The sequence below is a fragment of the Sarcophilus harrisii genome, chromosome 1 (genome assembly GCF_902635505.1).
Source record: "Sarcophilus harrisii chromosome 1, mSarHar1.11, whole genome shotgun sequence".
Lineage (NCBI taxonomy): Eukaryota > Metazoa > Chordata > Mammalia > Dasyuromorphia > Dasyuridae > Sarcophilus > Sarcophilus harrisii.
The window spans coordinates 544,943,796-544,959,279 of record NC_045426.1 but is presented as its reverse complement, the minus strand read 5'-3'; the positions used below and the strand labels follow the sequence as shown (position 1 = coordinate 544,959,279).

Genomic DNA, 15,484 nt, shown 5'->3' with positions numbered 1-15,484 from the left:
TCATGACCTTACCTAATAGTGTTAGTCCAGGTATAGCAGCCAATATATTTTAAGAAACCTAATTCTCCTAGGGATTTATTTAGACAATGATAGAACTAAGCCCAGTCTCCCTAGGGATAAAAGACACAGTTCTTAACTTTGTATTAGGCTAATTTCTCAAATACAGACCATTGCTCTAGCTTCTCCATTCAGCAGCCTGAAAACCAACACAAAGAAATTATGGACAGCAGATCAAATATGCCCTGATCCCAGTACTATGATGTACTACTTTGGACAACAAAATCTTTATGATGACAATTCATTCTGAGTGGGGGAAAAGGGATATTAGAGACTTTCAAAAATTGACATCAGTTTTTTCCCCACTGTTGATGAGCAGCAGTTGCTTAGTATTCAGAAAAATTTTTGCCTATGAGCAAAACAATGAATTTTATTTATTAATATTACTAAGATAAAAAGAGAAAGAGGGCACTAGAAGTTTACTAACTGTCTTCCCAACCATACTAGCATTATGCAAAGCCAAATACCTCTTCAAGGAAGGAAAAACCAAACTACAAATGAACAGGAATGTGAAGCATCTCCTTTCCTGTCAGCTCTTCCTTCCCAAAGTTTCTAACCTTCAGGTCATGCTCATACCCAGTAACAAATAGTGGGAATTTCTGAGCTGCAAGTCCTAGAGGAAGTGCTTTTATTTTTATATTTGAGCTGTTTTACTAGAGCTGCTCAATTCTACTGCAAAACTCTACCAGGAATTAAATATTATGTACTCTTTGGTAAATTATCAAAATGTAAACCAACAGCTATAGCAGGACCAAGAAAGCTGCCAAGAATTTTAATATAGCGATTTTAGTAAGAAAGAACATTTTCCCCCTGCTGTTTTCTGCAGCTGTATCAACCTCAATTCTCATAGTCTTTTATATGTGTGAATATAAATCTGTACATATGAGTTTATATGTTTTTTCATTCATGCTTAGGATTTCATATGGAAGCTCCAAATGGGAGAAACAATAGAGAAATAGGAAATGGTTAAATGGTTAAAAATCACTGTCTACTTTAATTATTCTAAATTGTTTGGATGTCACTGATCACTACATGCCATCAAGCCCAGTTAACAAGAAATGCAATGCCTCCAATGAATATACAAAGCAAATGCTCCTTAGCAGACAGTGTCAATTGTCTGAAGTCATCTGTTTTCATTCACTCTCTGCTATTTTTATTATGCATCATCACCAACATTATGACATTAGGAAAATTCCCCTGGTCAAGGTAAATATGCATATTTTATATACTTTAAGAAAACAGAAAGAGACAGTCACTTTACCTTGCTTTCACAGACTGATAGATCCCATTTTGCCTTCATGATAGACTGCTAAACATATTAATGCCCTGTCAAAAAATGTCAAAGGAAACAATTATTGATTAGTGCATTCAAATTTATTATGCATATAGAATAACACATGCCAATAACTTTAAGAAAGCTTGTAATATTGTAACAGAAAAATCATCAGTCAAATCTGCCAAGTAATTGTCAAGCTAAGAATGAACAATCAGAAAGAAAACAATGGCCTATTACAAAAAATTGATCAAAAGAGTCCCATGTGTTAATAGGCTATAGAATAGCTCCCTTAATTAAGCTTGATCCTACACTTACTGATAAGAATCTCACTCTTTAAGTACAGTTAAAACTTCATCTGACCACAAACTACTCAAGATGTCTTTTGAGTTCTTAAGGCTACTATGGCTTTTCTGGTTAAAGTTCATGTTTCTATTCTGTTCAAAACATCACAATTTTTTTTTTTTAATGATACTGGAGATCTCAGCAGAAGGATTATTTTTGTTTTGTTTTGTTTTGTTTTGTTTTTGTCACGGCATATTAGACATTTTGAATGAATTTGAACATATGGGTAAAAAGGACATAAGGAAGAAGCCCTTCTTGGGGCATCCACATGTGGGGACACCATAAAGCATAGAACACACACACACACACACACACACACACACCACTTCCTTCCTTTTTTCATGATTACCATTTTTTTAATTTTCTTTACTGAAAATTGGCAAGGAAAAGCAAAAAAAATCTGGACTTCTCAATATGCTGAGAAAACTGGAAAAAACTGATTTAGGAGTCTTCCCCTCAAAGTAAATATTAGTTGTCTTCCCCTCAAAGTAAAATACCTCCTTTTCTCAAAAAATGTGATACTTAATGAAACTCAGGAAACAATGTCCACCAACCAAATCTTTGCTCTCTTTTTTTTTGCCTAACCTTAGAAGCCTTTCTGAGAGAGAGAGAGAGAGAGAGAGAGAGAGAGAGAGAGAGAGAGTCTGTTTGTATGTACATAGTTGCTTAAAATTGTCTCCCCTATTAGACAGAACTTCCTAAAAGTAGGAACTGTTTTTGCGTTTCTTTGAATCCCCTAACTAAACATAGTGTTTGATACATAGTAAAACCTTAAAAATTGCTTATTGACTAACTGATATGAAATAGTCACATTATATAGATAGCCATATAAGGGACTCTACAGATTGGTTCCATTATATTTTTGTTTTCAGTACATTCCTTCTCCATGTCCTGTATAAAGGCATAATTAGGGAATAAGGTGATATCGCCAATGACTCCAATCCAATCCATTTAGAAATTAATGTGTCTCCACCTAACCTGGGAATTCACCACACACAATGTGAGAGAACTAGAATTTCACAGCAAGATAACCTCTATGTCACTACCGATCTAGTATTCTCTCATTATTCAAAGTCCTGCCTGCTTCAAATTCTTGGCCTTTTACTTGTATGGCCACACAGGATAGCATTCAAAGAAGTTAATGATCCTTTATTTAAAAGACAAATAAAAGAACTTCACAAACTAATGCAATATTTACTCAGAAATCAAGAATTTTCTGTTTTCCTGCCATTCTTGTTCTCTTCTTCCTCCAAAATTATAACTACTGTCTTAATATTACTATTAGAAGAAATTAACCTAAGATATTTTCTTCAGTAAATTAAGCATACTACCAACCATTTGCTATCTAAAAAGAATTTTGTTTTATTTTTAATGATTTAACCTTTTGGGTTCATTCTACACTTAAAAGAACTATTCCTAATTTCCATTTTATGACTGTGGTACTGTGGTTGATGCTTTTTAGCCCTAGCAAGTTATCAATCTTCCCCACAGCCCTCCTATTTCCAAATCCCTGAAAGCTCCTCACTTACAAACTTCCTGACAAAACAATACACAAGGGGAGTCAGCAGTCATCAACTTCCTTGGTCCTCATTCATTTCCCCAGTGATATAGAACTGAATGCTAACTTGGTGTGGTGCAAGAGCACTCACTACATGAGGAGTCAAGAGACTTGCATGCTAAGCAATTTAAGTGACTATATTTATATACATTGCAACCATACTGCCAAGAAATCATTCATACCATGGTATTCATAGCCTCATATAGTATTAGAGGTAGGCCCTTAGAGATGTTCTAGTTCAATTCCCTCTTCTTATACAAGAAACTTGAGGTCCAGGGAAGTTAAATGATTTAATCATGAGCACAGTTGAAGTAATTAGATGGTGCAGTGGATAGAGTGCTGAGCCTGGAGTCAGGATGACTCATTTTCCTAAATTCAAGTCGAGCCTCAAATACTTGCTGACTGTTTGAGCAAGTCACTTAATTCTGTTTGCCTCAGTTTCCTCTGATAGAAAATGAACTGGAGAAGAAAATGGGAAACCACTCCAGTATCTTTGCCAAGAAAACCCCAAATGGGGCCACAAACAGTTAAACATGACCAAAAATGACTCAACAACAACAAAAAGATCATAAGAGTAGTGAATAGTGAAGGTCAGAGATGGGACTCTAATCCAAGCCCTCTTGACTGAGTTTAATACTTAGTGAATTATCTTAGTCATTTATTAATTCTCTTTGTAGACTTTCTGTTTCTTTACTATGTTTCTACTTTATTGTTTTAAGAATTATATAGAAATATGGGGGAGAATTTATGGAATTTTATGGAAAATTCTAAAGAATTTCTTATATTTGTTGTAGAATTGCTCACCCAAGGCATTTTTCCTTTCTCTGAGCTACACAAATGCTCCTCCCCTCTATCCCATTAGACTCCCTACTCAAAGTATCATCTCACCTATTATGATACCATGACAGCAAGATTGAGGAAATGAAAAAAATTGCAAATTCTCAACAAATGCTCTGTAATTCTCCAAAATGATATATTACAATTGGGTGTTAGTGAATAAGCAATAGAATGTACATGTTTCATCTCATTCTATAAATGCATAAAAGGATCAGAAGTTAGACCAATAGGAAATATTTGAAAATTTACCAAAAAAAGTAGAATAAGAGCCATATTTGAATCTACTAAAACAAGTAGATATGTTTTACTTTGCACTAGATCAAAGACCACTTCCCAACACTACTCAATACAGTTGCTGAAAATGTCTAAGAAAAAAAATTCATTTAAAAAAAAAAGTCTAGATGTGGAAAAGCACAAGGAAGCACTTGCAGAATATGTGCTAAGAACAAATGAGAGGCTTTCCCATTCTGTCTGCAAAACTGATTCTGAAAAGGGAGTCACTAAAACTACCGCTTTTCTTGGCCCTTTTTCTTCTGCTGAAAGAAAGCACAGTGACATGGGAAAAAGCTAAAATTACATGCAGTGAAAATATCTCATATTATGAAAGCATTTTTGAGTCATAACTGTAATCGAATTCAATTCTGTATCAGCTTTGCCAAACACTATCAATGGTTACTACAATAAAAATTAATATTTTGTCACTTGGCATCTGTAGCAACTTTGGTATATTTGACATGTTGGAGCTATGGCCATTTGGCTTTTCCAGCTGCCTTCCCATAATCTCCATTCATACAGGATGATTTTATATATACAAGTGGCATCTTCTAAACCAACAAGGAAAAAGAATGATACAAGGATTTTTCTTACACCAGAGAAGGCACACATATATGTCCATCCACATGAGTATTTGGTTACTTCAATAGGGCAAGTTTAGTAATCAAGAGTATAGCTGTTTTAGATAATGTTCTAAGTAGGTTTGAATAATCTTTCTAGGCTATGCTTCAGATACTTGAGACTTATTTAATGTTCCATGTATGTCAGTCTGCTGTTAAAGAAAAACAGTTTGCAATTGAACATTTTAATTATTAGCATGTTCCAGGAACTAAAACAACTTAAAATGGTAAGACCACACTATTTGTGATTATTTTTAAAGGGAAAGAAAATTATTTTTTAAATAGTCATTTTATCTTTTCATGTTCAAAAATCACAAGTATGCCCAGATTAAAGGACTCTTTGCTTTATAAAATGATCACACAGAGAATTTATTTTTTAAATGGAATTTCCTTATGCCTTTAGAAAATAATTTGATTTGCAAAAATTAATTTTACATATAACTTTTTAGGATTGTTTCTACAGTTTGAAGTGAGAGAATTGTACTTAAGAGACACACCAAAAGAAGACAAATCAATGTACATTTATAGCCACACAGCATGCTACACATTGCCCATTTAACTAAACCTTTTATTTAGAAATCTAACAAATTCCCCTGCGTAGGCTAAGTTTCCTTAAGCTTGCCTGGCCAGATTCCCTACATTCAACAGAACAGGATCCAATGTTTAGTCAGAAAAGAGGCTCCTTCGTATTAAGATAATTACACAATTTTAACTTCTCAGTATGTGTTTTTTAAATTAATAACAGAGTGGACTTCTTTACTTAGAAGAAAATTTGACTTAGGCCATGTGATTTCCTTAATTGCTAAACCTAAAAGCCATTAAAAATATCCCCTCAGCCAAACAATTTGAACAAATATTTAACATAAGTTGATCATTTCTGTTTAACATGTTATTTATCTCCAAATCTGTATTCCCTCCATATTCTACTGAAAACATGGCTGTACTAATATTGGCTGTTATGAAAGTTTTGAAATAGTGAGGACCTTTCATGGCTTAATTTCAAACAGGACAACTTCAATTTTGAAGATAAAACTCTTAGATGCAAAGTCATCATGTTTGAAGTAACTCTCAGAATTCTTTATTTATTATGGCTTTTTATTTACAAGACATATGCATGGATAATTTTTCAGCATTGACTCTTGTAAAACTTTCTGTTCCAACTTTTCCTCTTCTTCCCCCACTCCCTCCCCTAGATGGCAGGTAGACCAATACATGTTAAATATGTTATAGTATATGTTAAATGCAATATATATAAACATATTTATATAATTTTATCTTGCTGCACAAGAAAAATTGGATTTAGACATAAGGTAAAAATAACCTGAGAAGGAAAACAAAAATGCAAGCAGACAATAATAGAAGGAATAGAAATGCTATGTTGTGGTCCATACTCATTTCCCATAGTTCTTTTGCTGGGTATAACTGGTTCTCTTCATTACTGAACAGTTGGAACTGATTTGGTTCATCTCATGGTTGATGAGAGTCACATCCATCAGAATTGATCATCATACAGTATTGTTGTTGAAGTATATAATGATTTCCTGATCCTGCTCATTTCATTCAACATCAGTTCATGTAAATCTCTCCAGGCCTTTCTGAAATCATCCTGCTAGTCATTTCTTACAGAACAATAATATTCCATAACATTCTTTTGCCACAATTTATTCAGCCATTCTCCAATTGATGGGCGTCAATTCAATTTCCAGTTTCTAGCCACTACAAAAAGGGCTGCCACAAACATTTTTGCACATATAGGTCCCTTTCCCTTCTTTAAGATCTCTTTGGGATATCCCAGTAATAACACTGCTGGATCAAAGGGTATGCACAGTTTGATAACTTTTTGAGCATAGTTTCAAATTGCTCTCCAGAATGGTTGGATGTATTCACAACTCCACCAACAATGTATCAGTGTCCCAGTTTTCCCACATCCCCTCCAAGATTCATCATTATCTTTTTCTGTCATCTTAGCTAATCTGAGAGGTGTATAATGGTATCTCAGAGATGTCTTAATTTGCATTTCTCTGATTAATAATGACTTGGAACATCTTTTCATATGGCTAAAAATAGTTTCAATTTCTTCATCTGAAAATTGTCTGTTCATATCCTTTGACCATTTGTCAATTGGAGAATGGCTTGATTTCTTATAAATTAGAATCAATTCTCTATATGTTTTGGAAATGAGGCCTTTATCAGAACCTTTGACTGTAAAAATGTTTTCCCAGTTTATTGCTTCCCTTCTAATCTTGTCTGCATTAGTTTTGTTTGTATAAAAACTTTTTAACTTGACATAATCAAAATTTTCTAATTTTTGATCAATAATGATCTCTAATTCTTCTTTGGTCACAAATTCCTTCCTCTTCCACAGGTCTGTATCTCAAAGTTCTTTAGTGTTTCTTGCATTAATAAAATAAAAATCCACATTTATCTTAAATCATTCTATTTAGATTCAAAGTTTTTTTTGTAAATTATTTATTACAGGCAGGTGAGCAAAGGCTTTTGTTGTTGTCGTTCCCTTGTATCAGACTCTATTGAGGGTTTTCTTAGCAAAGAAATTGGAGTGTGTTGTCATTTCCTTCTCCACCTCCTTTTACAGATAAGAAACTGGGGCACACAGGGTTACGTGACTTGCCTAGGGTCACCCAGTTAGTCAATGTGTTGAGTTCAGGTTTGGACTCATGAACATAAGTCTTCCTGATTCCAAGCCCAGTGCTCTGTTCACTATTACCACCTAGCTGCTCCTCAGAAAAGCACAGAATCTTTCAAATTATAAAAGGAAAGTTATCCTGTTTTAAATTTGACAGGGAATAGAATAAGCCTCAAAGAAACTGCTAAAATGAAATAGAAAAAAATAATGGCAATTCCTCAGTACTATTATCCTAAAGAAAATTCATGAAATCTAAACTTGTAGAAAAGCTGAGAGTGCCTCTTTAGTATGGGAGACAAGCCAAAACTCTGGCAGGATGGCAAAGTAACTACTGAATCCAAAATTCTATTGCATGCTCCATAATTATGCCACAACCTGGGAGATAAATCTTTTCATCCCTCTGAGCTTCCAACTTTCCACCTGCTACAAGGAAAAGCAATCCAAAGAGTACCTGCCCCCAATTTTCAAAGCATCTTTCAACATACTTAAAATTATTTTAACAATAGAATCAAATTAATAAAATAGGGGTAATTGCTCTCATTTCTATACCATCCATCCTTGCTGGCTGAGGTCAATTCTCCCAGAATTCCTTGGAGACACTCCATCAAGTGAATACAATCAGCCAGAAGCCACAGATAGTACATCCACTTGAGGGTATTATTTTCCAGAGAGAGGTATGGTTAACAATAGTGGGTCATAAAAAGAATACCTTTTGTATCTTAATTTTAACTCCTCCAATTTAATCTTGGCTGAAATGTAGAAATTATGATGGGGGAAAAGCTTTCCTAAACAAAACTTGGGCAATAGGCTACTGGCAGAGCTGAAAAGCAAAACAAACAAAAAAACTAATGGCATGGCCCTTTGGGCCACTGTTATACTGTGTAATGTTGTAAATGCCCTTTCCTCATCACTAAGAGATCGTTCAGAATAGTTGCTAGGCAAAAGAATGAAGTTAAAAAATGTCCAAATCAAAGCTGTGCGTAGATGCACCTCACTTTTATAAACCATATCTACTAACTGAAAGATTTATTATTTTTTGGAGATGTCTTGTCAAAAGAGAAAGATTTCTGTCTATGGAGTGGAAATGATAAAAATTATTCCGTGCCCTTACTTTGTTATCCAGCCAAATTTAAGAAGGAACAATGTTACAATTCACTCATTCCTTGGTTCTCCAGAGTCTTTCTTACATCAAGATGTACTTCTTTGTATTTTTTGGATGCTTGACTCATTCTCCAGGGCCATCTCCAAAATACAGGCTGAGTTTTCAATGTTTATTCAGTTCTCCATAACCTCTAGTAGTAACTGCTACTATTAGTAGCTAGTATAACATGTTTTCACTCCAGATGAATGATTATTAATTTGTTAATGACAGATTTCTTAAGGAAACAGGACACTAACAGAAAAAACATGAACTACCAAGCAAAGAGGGCTAGAAAATGATCCAACAAAATATATATGAATTTCTGACAACATAAAAGATATGGAGAAGCAGCTCAGACCTGTTCAATTTTCAGATTAAATCAGCTCAGATGAAACAAAGTCAACTCAAGACATGTCCCCAAAGAGAGTCCAAACTGAAATAAAAAGTTCTAGATCAAAAATCTGAATGTAAATTTTTTTTCCAAAATAATAGAATTAGTTCTAATGTCTCTCTCTCTCTCTCTCTCTCTCTCTCTCTCTCTCTCTCTCTCTCTCTCTCTCTCTCTCTTTCTCTCTTTCTCTCTCTCTCTCTCTGTGTGTGTGTGTGTGTCCGTCTCTGTCTCTGTCTTTCTCTCTCTCTGACACATGGTTTATAAAACTGGGGTACACTGATACATAGCTTTGACTTGGACATTTTTTAACTTCATTCTTTTGCCTAGCAACTGTTCTAAATGATCTCTTAGTGGTAAGGAAAGGGCATTTACAATATTACATGGCATAGCAGTGGCCCAGAGGTCTATGCCATACACACAAATCCACATTGTAACTAAGATTTATATTGTACTTCATGATTACAAGGTATTTTCCTCATCCAGTGACAGGCGCTGCAAGATTGTTACTATTCCCATTTTTCAGAAGAGGAAGTTGAGGGTGAGAGAAGTTAAATGACTTGAATATGATATATTGTATATAATAATTGGCAAGTATTTAAATTCAGGTCTTAAAATATCTAGTCTAACATTCTTGCCTCTCTAAGTAAGAAAATAATTGTAGAGTACTTAACATAGTGTCTGGCATATAGTAAAAACTCTATATTAATGTTAGCTATTATAATACAGCTGACATTTATTTTTATTAGTTTTTTAATTAATCAAATACATTGTTTTGACTAAAAAAAATTTAAAATATACATGTCCCAAACACCAAAAGGGATGCCCCTTTTCCCTGGCCACCCAAGCAGAGTTGAAGTTTTATTTTTTTAAAACCATCTTAGGAAATTTCAAATTTCTTCATTGACAGGGGCTGCCTGACTGACTTCAGGGACTGACTAATGAAGCTACGCGTTTATATAACAATGTCTATGTGCCAGGCACTGTGTTAAGTGCATTACAATTATTAATTACCTTCTTCTCTTCCCTTCTACTCCGTCTCCTTCTTCTTGTTAAACATGTATCTGTATCCTCCAAGCAAGATAAGGCATTGCCTCAATGGAATGCTAATATTTTTTCTAGTCTAAAAAAGGGACTTTTTCCCCAAAGAGATTATAAGAAGAAATAAAGTTGTCTCTGTTAAGCATGACCTCAAATCCTGGAAATATCTGTGTTCATAATTCTTTTTTTTGTAAATTTGACCCCTAAAAGGAAACTTCTATGTTTAGTATGTTGCAATTTTAATTTTAATCAGAAAAGGAATTGCAGCTTTATTTTTTAAAGTTTTCTTTTGAAATTGTCAAAGCTGGGCAGCCATCAGAGCCTGACCAGCAAAGATCATAAATCCAAGCTGAGATACAGGTCACAGACCCACATGATGTGCTTAGAAAATACAGCAGCCAAACAAGAGAATAGGGTAGTTAAGGGCAAGGGAATTCCCCCGTAGAAATCTGTGTTGGCACTGGAGAAATGGGCTGTTTAAGATTCAGTATTGTACAAAATATCCATGCTCAATTAAGCTGTGAAGAATAAGAAGAATTGCTAAGTACTATATACTGCCATTAAGAACATTTGATCACTCAGAGCAGTGTCATTATCAACATATCTTATAAAATATTTTGTATATGTTAAGTTAAATATAAGTATGAATTGCAAGCATGGAATCTCTTTTGGGTTTGCCAGTGGGAAACACATAGAAAAATTTTCCTGACAGGACAGTCTTCCTCAATTTTAGACCAGGATCTATGATTTCAATAAAGTTAGTACTAATTACAAAACTTTCCCCTACCACACGGATGGGGATACTTTTAGCTAGCTGCCTCAGAACATGAGAGAAAGGCTTTTGTCTCATATACAAATATATGTGTGTACATGTGTATGTATATGTGTGTATATGTGTATACATTGTACATATTATACATATGTATGTGTATATGTATATATATTGCATATATGCATGTGTGTATATGTATATATATTGCATATATGCATGCATGCATGCACACGCGCGCACACACACATATACACATACATGGAAGGAATTTCAGAGAACAAGTCTCACCTCCCTCATTTTACCAATAAGGAAAATAGAGAAACTTGCTCAGGATTACACATCTAGTAAGTGTCCAAGGTGCCTTCAATCTGGAAGTCTTACAAAAAGTGTAGTTGTTAATATATCATACCATAATGTTCTTTCTTCTCTAGCTGAAACTCTAAAATGCTTAAGTCACATAGATTCTTGATATTGATAATACTATCTCTGTAATCAAAACTAATATGACAAATAGTCTTCAAAAGATTATTTGTCTTCAAGTCTATGGGAAGGGAGCTTATTTATTAAGAATGTTCTTAATTATTTGCTGACCTAATAATATAATATCTTCAGAGGAAGTTACAAGTTTAAAGCTGGAGGCTAGATTCCCATTTCATAGAGTTATAGAAGAGCTCATTCAAAGTTGGCAAGATCTCAACCAAAATATTCTTTAAATTATTAATAAATTATAAGAAGAACATTGAAAATATTATACTGGCTAAATAAGTCTTCAATTTTCAATTAAATAAACTCATAGAGAATAGAATAAGTGAAATTTGCAAATAATTCCTGTTTCATTTTAAACATAAATTTTAGCTAAATTAATCACATCTTTTCCCAGTAACAAACAAATTCAGATAAAAAATAGGGATTGCTGATCAGAATTAAATTTGTTTCAATTATAGATTTTTTTTCTTTAATAAATGCAGCCTTATTACTTCTAAGTGCATACAGTATCAGTATCTAATGGCTAACAAAGTGTTTAATGAATAGATTAGGATTAGTTATAATTATTCCATTGTCTGGATGCCAGCAGAGACTTTTAAAGTACTTGAACACAGTTTTCTTCTCTTGAGTCGTCTAAACATTTACCCTTCTCCATGTTATTTACACTACTCATTAGCAGAGAAATGTTTTTTTTTTTCCATAGATTGAAAGTAAATTTAACCTAGATCCTCTCTAAATTATCACAAATTCTAAATTAACAAGGGGTCAAAATTAATGATATTTTCATGCAATAAAAGTGGAAGATTTAAATTTTATCACTAAGTTTTCCTCAATATATTATCAGGTAGAAATACTAATGAGCAGTGAAATGGCAAATATCATAAATGAGTAACCCAAGAAGCATCTGTAAATATATTTAATTTTGAGGCCTTGGATAGAAGCCAATTTCTAATACTTTGACACACACAAAGTGGTCACTCAGTATTACATAATAAAGAAAAGGAGACTATTCACATCGGCAAAATAAAACAACTCTAAATTATCCAGCCCAACTACTGCCAGTGTTAGGCACTCTTTACCAATATTATTCATTGGATTCTCACAGCAACCCTGAGAGGAGGGTACTATTATAACTTGATTTTACAGCTGAAAAAAATGAGACTGAGTTTAACTGACTTATTCAGAATCACGCATGTGGTATCTAAGGTTGAATTAGAATTCAGGTCTTCTTGACTGGAGGTCTGAAACTCTAATCACTGTTTAACTCCAGAATTAGATGGCACCACCAACCCCGTTATACATGTTTATTATAGTTGTCATCGCCCCCTCCCCCTTAACATCTTATTACAAGGGATGTTTTCTGAAGCTTACCACAGTAGATTCAGAGGTTAGCTAGCCAAAACTCTACCAAGTGTCTCAAGTAATCTGACTTCCAAAGACACTTTTAGTGATATTACAAGACCTCCTTAGCAAATCAGAAATAACATGATATGCAGTGTCTGGCATATAATAAAATAATAAAGTTAATAAAACAAAGCTTCTTGACTGACTGATCCTGGCCTACTTGGTGGTTGGGAAAGAAGAAAATGCTATTATTAAAAGACCTTATCTAAAGTATACTCACAATTTGTTATCAAAAGGATCATATAATCAAAGGAATCTCTGAGGACACCTGGTCCAATCTCTCTCTTAAACTCAAATTCTCTCTACAGAATTCCCAGATGTAGTCACCTACCAGTGACAGGGAAATTGCTATCTAGTAAGGCAATATATTCCATTTTTAGATACTAATAAACATTAGGGAGTTTTCCCATTATAGTGAGCCTATATCTGCCTGCTTTTATCTTCTACCTATTTCCATTCATCCATTTGGTAATTAATCAACAAGTATTTATTAAATAAGGCACTGATAAGTATTGGTCCTACTTCTGTCTTTGGGGGCCACTGGAATAAATCTAATCCTTCTTCCACATGGGATTTCTTCAGATACCTGAAAGCTGGTTCTTATGTCCTCTGTTTTGTCGTTTGTTTTCCAGGCTAAGCAACCCTTCCTCATATAACATTGTTGTGAAAGAACCAAGATCAGAAATCATGACCTACCCGTTCCATCCTTTGACTGAACCACAGTTCATCACCCTTCCCTCACTTTCAAAGGTGTGTGTTTATATTTTTGCTGAGCAGTCAAAGAAGTGCAATGAGACATCAAGTGGAAACTTTCTGTGAAGTTAACAGTAAATGATACTAAAGAGAGTTATGAGTCATAAATATTTTGTTAAGTATATGGTTGTTTTTCTCTAATAAAACTTGGATCATATTTCTATGTATTATTCACTCGCACTAAAAATTCCATCTGGAAGTCTAGAGCCAAATTCTTCCAAATAATTATGAATCTCCTGATCTTCTGCTTAAATGATGGGCATCCCAACTAACCCTTACATTTGTCTCAGTTTACTTTGGGCAAACGAAATGGCATCACCAAAGCGAAAGGCTTTAAAAGCTTTCCAGTCTAAGTTTCCAGCCCAGTGTACCCTGAGTTGTGCTGACCAGTCAGTAGTTCCTTATTACAGGATCACATGACCTCTGAACTGAAACTGAGAGAAGCTAAACAACATTAACTAAAAGATTGTACTGGCTGCCCCTCTGCTTAATTTATTAAATATGTAGTCCTCTGCTTTGGTTGCATTTTTTGTTCTCCTAGTCCTGGACATCTGTTGGGCATTTTGGGAAACAATTCAATCTATATCCAAAAGAAGTTAGATCTTTTGTATCGGGCTCAGAGGCAGGAGGAAATTCATGGCTTACACCATTCTTTAAAATAAATATTTTTAAAAGGTATAACACTAAGTTATATTTTCAATAACGTCAAAGAGAACTTTTAAAAATATTAAATCAAGTTGCCACTGCTTGCCATTTTAGAATTAAAGCTGCAACATATTGAAGACAAAAGGTTCCTTTAGGGGTAAAACTTACAGGAAAAGAATTATGAACACAAAATATTCCAGGATTTGAGGATGAAAGATGACTGCTTGTACTTAACAGACAACTTTATGTTTCCTCTCACAATCAGTCTCTTTTTGCAATTGGCAAAATATAACATCAGTGTTCCAGGGAACCCCCACCACTTTTGGTTGCTACACATCTTGGCTCTGTCCCAAAACCAATGAGAATCTCAGGCAAATCTAATAACTTCATAGGGTCTTAGTTTTGTCATGTATAAAAAGAAGCGTCTGGACTGGATGACCTCTGAGACTTCTTCCAGTTCTTAAATTTTATGACTGTGTACCAAGACTTGCTCTGCTTAACTAGAGCAGGAAAAAATTGGCGATAAGAGAAAATTAGGTTAGAAGAGGCAAAATTAAGTCTGAACTAAGGAAACAATTGCTAACAATTAGAGACATCCAAAAGTAGAATGGAGTGTCTTGGGGTGTGGTGGGTCACCCAAACACCCCCAACCTTATTAGAGATCTTCAGACAGAAAATAGATGACTATTGGCTAATTATGTTGTGAAAAGAATTCTCATTCAAGTCTTTTAGAGTAGCTGGCCCCTGAGATTCTGTGATTTTTCTGATTCCTTAATGTTATATTCCACGGGGCTAATATGTATGTGTGTGTCTTGTCTTTCCATTTTAAAAATGTTTTCCTGAGTGTGTGTGTGTGTGTGTGTGTGTGTGTGAAAATTTAATCATCACTTTCACACTGGTTCTTTTAAACATATGCATCTTTAAAGCTAAATAAAGCAAAGACTTGCAATAAATGGGCTCTCTATGCAATAGGACAATATTGGAGAAATTAAAAATTATTTATTCAAGTTCAAATAGGAAGCCAAAGACAGAATCAAAAATATAGCTTGTGTCCCTTTCAGTCCCAAAGCTAGTGTTCTAGGTGCTATTGCAACCTAAAGACTCTTGACATATCCTCCAGTACTTAAAGGTGTCCTTATTGAAAGGCAAGAGGAAAGGAGTGAAGCTTTGACCTAGCCATTAGAATTTCACCAATTTGGACTCTGAGACCAATCCAATTCCACACACAAATTTGTTTACATCCCCTA

At 34.4% G+C, this 15,484-nt stretch overlaps 1 protein-coding gene across 5 annotated transcripts in view; it reads right to left on the bottom strand.

Moving 5' to 3' along the window:
* ATXN1 (ataxin 1) overlaps positions 1 to 15,484 on the bottom strand; it is a 508,201-nt gene that overhangs the window by 455,325 nt on the left and 37,392 nt on the right. For all 5 annotated transcript variants that reach the window (XM_031946815.1, XM_031946814.1, XM_031946812.1 and 2 more), the window contains exon 3: positions 1,319 to 1,383. The gene's annotated coding sequence lies outside the window, so the exon portion shown is untranslated. The remainder of the gene's footprint in view (positions 1 to 1,318; positions 1,384 to 15,484) is intronic.